The sequence below is a fragment of the Mytilus californianus genome, unplaced genomic scaffold (assembly GCF_021869535.1).
Source record: "Mytilus californianus isolate M0D057914Y unplaced genomic scaffold, xbMytCali1.0.p SCAF_9, whole genome shotgun sequence".
NCBI lineage: Eukaryota > Metazoa > Mollusca > Bivalvia > Mytilida > Mytilidae > Mytilus > Mytilus californianus.
Window position 1 is genome coordinate 66,473,106 of NW_026262745.1, and position 6,000 is coordinate 66,479,105.

Consider the following 6,000-nt stretch of genomic DNA (forward strand, 5'->3'; position numbering starts at 1 on the left):
TTCCTATATTAGGTGTAATACCACCATTGATTTTCCCCTATTAGTCTTTGTTAAATTTGCACTTTTCAAAAAATTGTGCAGAATTTATCTTTGTTTCAAATAAAGAAATACTTGGCATGAGTAAAGTTTGATCCTGTCCAGTACTATAGAAAAAATTTCACATAACATTTCATTGCATATAAGAAAATAACCATCACTGGAAGTTAACCAATCAAATTTTCCCCCTTTTTTAACCTGTATACAAGCTTTAGTAACCATGTAACCTCAAGTTTCCAAAATATTCTATAGAAACCCCAAATAAAAAAATAATGGTGCTTTGAAATACCCAAGATATATGTTTATGACCCAGAAATGTTTTACTGCAATGAAATGTAGGATCAATTACCTACAACTGTCAAATTCAAGGGAATATTTTTTTTCGACCTATTTTCGTATGCAACCGGATGTGACGTACTATGATTTGGTGGTATTACACCTAAAGAAGACTTTTTTGTTAAATAAACTGAATGTGACTTTTTTTCCTTTGTTATACTGGTTATTTCAAGCATTCCTGTCAAGTTTTGTCATAATCAGTTCAATAGTTTGAGAAAAATCTAGTATAATGTAAGACGACGTCTGCAGCGATTCGAGCTAAATTTCTTCGAAAAATCCAAACCAAGCCGCATCATGATAGAATATAGTGTGGACCAATAAATGATCAAATATTTATCTCATCTGCCTACAAACAGTTGAATATGATACAAAAGATGACTTTAGGATGATAAATACTACCAATGGACCTCTTTGTCTTCCTTATAAGGTCTCTTTTGGTCCATTTATACCTCTCATTTCCTCAAAATTTCTACTTTATAGGCCAATAAATAAAAATTTTGGGGTAACTTTCACTCATTTATGATAGAAATGTTATAATAAATGATTAATTGAAGTATTCAAGCTGAATGAACTATCCGTAAAAAAGTTTACTGTCTCCAAGGAGGTTTCAATAAGTCCTTACGTAAAACTTAAATTTACGCCGCGTTCCAGAGAGGGACATAAAAAGCTTCTCTTTTGGTGAATAATTTGTTGTTACTGCTTTAATAATAATTTCATTTACTTAAAACTATATATTTATTAAAGTATTTCTTAGGAAAAATTTTCTAGTATAGCAGAATATAAGAAAAAAGGAGAAAAAGCTCCCCAAAACTCTAAGTATGGCTTATTCTGTCAACTAATATTCATGGTAAAGTCCTATTTCAAGGAAATTTTCTCATAAAATGTGTTTTGGAGACTCAATCCACTCAGAATATTTCATTATTAGTAATATTTCACTTAAATAGCAAGAAATTTTAACACATGAGAGTACTCACAAAGTCAAAGGTGCATGTACAGCTTCCTATATTAGGTGTAATACCACCATTGATTTTCCCCTATTAGTCTTTGTTAAATTTGCACTTTTCGAAAAATTGTGCAGAATTTATCTTTGTTTCAAATAAAGAAATACTTGGCATGAGTAAAGTTTGATCCTGTCCAGTACTATAGAAAAAATTTCACATAACATTTCATTGCATATAAGAAAATAACCATCACTGGAAGTTAACCAATCAAATTTTCCCCCTTTTTTAACCTGTATACAAGCTTTAGTAACCATGTAACCTCAAGTTTCCAAAATATTCTATAGAAACCCCAAATAAAAAAATAATGGTGCTTTGAAATACCCAAGATATATGTTTATGACCCAGAAATGTTTTACTGCAATGAAATGTAGGATCAATTACCTACAACTGTCAAATTCAAGGGAATATTTTTTTTCGACCTATTTTCGTATGCAACCGGATGTGACGTACTATGATTTGGTGGTATTACACCTAAAGAAGACTTTTTTGTTAAATAAACTGAATGTGACTTTTTTTCCTTTGTTATACTGGTTATTTCAAGCATTCCTGTCAAGTTTTGTCATAATCAGTTCAATAGTTTGAGAAAAATCTAGTATAATGTAAGACGACGTCTGCAGCGATTCGAGCTAAATTTCTTCGAAAAATCCAAACCAAGCCGCATCATGATAGAATATAGTGTGGACCAATAAATGATCAAATATTTATCTCATCTGCCTACAAACAGTTGAATATGATACAAAAGATGACTTTAGGATGATAAATACTACCAATGGACCTCTTTGTCTTCCTTATAAGGTCTCTTTTGGTCCATTTATACCTCTCATTTCCTCAAAATTTCTACTTTATAGGCCAATAAATAAAAATTTTGGGGTAACTTTCACTCATTTATGATAGAAATGTTATAATAAATGATTAATTGAAGTATTCAAGCTGAATGAACTATCCGTAAAAAAGTTTACTGTCTCCAAGGAGGTTTCAATAAGTCCTTACGTAAAACTTAAATTTACGCCGCGTTCCAGAGAGGGACATAAAAAGCTTCTCTTTTGGTGAATAATTTGTTGTTACTGCTTTAATAATAATTTCATTTACTTAAAACTATATATTTATTAAAGTATTTCTTAGGAAAAATTTTCTAGTATAGCAGAATATAAGAAAAAAGGAGAAAAAGCTCCCCAAAACTCTAAGTATGGCTTATTCTGTCAACTAATATTCATGGTAAAGTCCTATTTCAAGGAAATTTTCTCATAAAATGTGTTTTGGAGACTCAATCCACTCAGAATATTTCATTATTAGTAATATTTCACTTAAATAGCAAGAAATTTTAACACATGAGAGTACTCACAAAGTCAAAGGTGCATGTACAGCTTCCTATATTAGGTGTAATACCACCATTGATTTTCCCCTATTAGTCTTTGTTAAATTTGCACTTTTCAAAAAATTGTGCAGAATTTATCTTTGTTTCAAATAAAGAAATACTTGGCATGAGTAAAGTTTGATCCTGTCCAGTACTATAGAAAAAATTTCACATAACATTTCATTGCATATAAGAAAATAACCATCACTGGAAGTTAACCAATCAAATTTTCCCCCTTTTTTAACCTGTATACAAGCTTTAGTAACCATGTAACCTCAAGTTTCCAAAATATTCTATAGAAACCCCAAATAAAAAAATAATGGTGCTTTGAAATACCCAAGATATATGTTTATGACCCAGAAATGTTTTACTGCAATGAAATGTAGGATCAATTACCTACAACTGTCAAATTCAAGGGAATATTTTTTTTCGACCTATTTTCGTATGCAACCGGATGTGACGTACTATGATTTGGTGGTATTACACCTAAAGAAGACTTTTTTGTTAAATAAACTGAATGTGACTTTTTTTCCTTTGTTATACTGGTTATTTCAAGCATTCCTGTCAAGTTTTGTCATAATCAGTTCAATAGTTTGAGAAAAATCTAGTATAATGTAAGACGACGTCTGCAGCGATTCGAGCTAAATTTCTTCGAAAAATCCAAACCAAGCCGCATCATGATAGAATATAGTGTGGACCAATAAATGATCAAATATTTATCTCATCTGCCTACAAACAGTTGAATATGATACAAAAGATGACTTTAGGATGATAAATACTACCAATGGACCTCTTTGTCTTCCTTATAAGGTCTCTTTTGGTCCATTTATACCTCTCATTTCCTCAAAATTTCTACTTTATAGGCCAATAAATAAAAATTTTGGGGTAACTTTCACTCATTTATGATAGAAATGTTATAATAAATGATTAATTGAAGTATTCAAGCTGAATGAACTATCCGTAAAAAAGTTTACTGTCTCCAAGGAGGTTTCAATAAGTCCTTACGTAAAACTTAAATTTACGCCGCGTTCCAGAGAGGGACATAAAAAGCTTCTCTTTTGGTGAATAATTTGTTGTTACTGCTTTAATAATAATTTCATTTACTTAAAACTATATATTTATTAAAGTATTTCTTAGGAAAAATTTTCTAGTATAGCAGAATATAAGAAAAAAGGAGAAAAAGCTCCCCAAAACTCTAAGTATGGCTTATTCTGTCAACTAATATTCATGGTAAAGTCCTATTTCAAGGAAATTTTCTCATAAAATGTGTTTTGGAGACTCAATCCACTCAGAATATTTCATTATTAGTAATATTTCACTTAAATAGCAAGAAATTTTAACACATGAGAGTACTCACAAAGTCAAAGGTGCATGTACAGCTTCCTATATTAGGTGTAATACCACCATTGATTTTCCCCTATTAGTCTTTGTTAAATTTGCACTTTTCAAAAAATTGTGCAGAATTTATCTTTGTTTCAAATAAAGAAATACTTGGCATGAGTAAAGTTTGATCCTGTCCAGTACTATAGAAAAAATTTCACATAACATTTCATTGCATATAAGAAAATAACCATCACTGGAAGTTAACCAATCAAATTTTCCCCCTTTTTTAACCTGTATACAAGCTTTAGTAACCATGTAACCTCAAGTTTCCAAAATATTCTATAGAAACCCCAAATAAAAAAATAATGGTGCTTTGAAATACCCAAGATATATGTTTATGACCCAGAAATGTTTTACTGCAATGAAATGTAGGATCAATTACCTACAACTGTCAAATTCAAGGGAATATTTTTTTTCGACCTATTTTCGTATGCAACCGGATGTGACGTACTATGATTTGGTGGTATTACACCTAAAGAAGACTTTTTTGTTAAATAAACTGAATGTGACTTTTTTTCCTTTGTTATACTGGTTATTTCAAGCATTCCTGTCAAGTTTTGTCATAATCAGTTCAATAGTTTGAGAAAAATCTAGTATAATGTAAGACGACGTCTGCAGCGATTCGAGCTAAATTTCTTCGAAAAATCCAAACCAAGCCGCATCATGATAGAATATAGTGTGGACCAATAAATGATCAAATATTTATCTCATCTGCCTACAAACAGTTGAATATGATACAAAAGATGACTTTAGGATGATAAATACTACCAATGGACCTCTTTGTCTTCCTTATAAGGTCTCTTTTGGTCCATTTATACCTCTCATTTCCTCAAAATTTCTACTTTATAGGCCAATAAATAAAAATTTTGGGGTAACTTTCACTCATTTATGATAGAAATGTTATAATAAATGATTAATTGAAGTATTCAAGCTGAATGAACTATCCGTAAAAAAGTTTACTGTCTCCAAGGAGGTTTCAATAAGTCCTTACGTAAAACTTAAATTTACGCCGCGTTCCAGAGAGGGACATAAAAAGCTTCTCTTTTGGTGAATAATTTGTTGTTACTGCTTTAATAATAATTTCATTTACTTAAAACTATATATTTATTAAAGTATTTCTTAGGAAAAATTTTCTAGTATAGCAGAATATAAGAAAAAAGGAGAAAAAGCTCCCCAAAACTCTAAGTATGGCTTATTCTGTCAACTAATATTCATGGTAAAGTCCTATTTCAAGGAAATTTTCTCATAAAATGTGTTTTGGAGACTCAATCCACTCAGAATATTTCATTATTAGTAATATTTCACTTAAATAGCAAGAAATTTTAACACATGAGAGTACTCACAAAGTCAAAGGTGCATGTACAGCTTCCTATATTAGGTGTAATACCACCATTGATTTTCCCCTATTAGTCTTTGTTAAATTTGCACTTTTCAAAAAATTGTGCAGAATTTATCTTTGTTTCAAATAAAGAAATACTTGGCATGAGTAAAGTTTGATCCTGTCCAGTACTATAGAAAAAATTTCACATAACATTTCATTGCATATAAGAAAATAACCATCACTGGAAGTTAACCAATCAAATTTTCCCCCTTTTTTAACCTGTATACAAGCTTTAGTAACCATGTAACCTCAAGTTTCCAAAATGTTCTATAGAAACCCCAAATAAAAAAATAATGGTGCTTTGAAATACCCAAGATATATGTTTATGACCCAGAAATGTTTTACTGCAATGAAATGTAGGATCAATTACCTACAACTGTCAAATTCAAGGGAATATTTTTTTTCGACCTATTTTCGTATGCAACCGGATGTGACGTACTATGATTTGGTGGTATTACACCTAAAGAAGACTTTTTTGTTAAATAAACTGAATGTGACTTTTTTTCCTT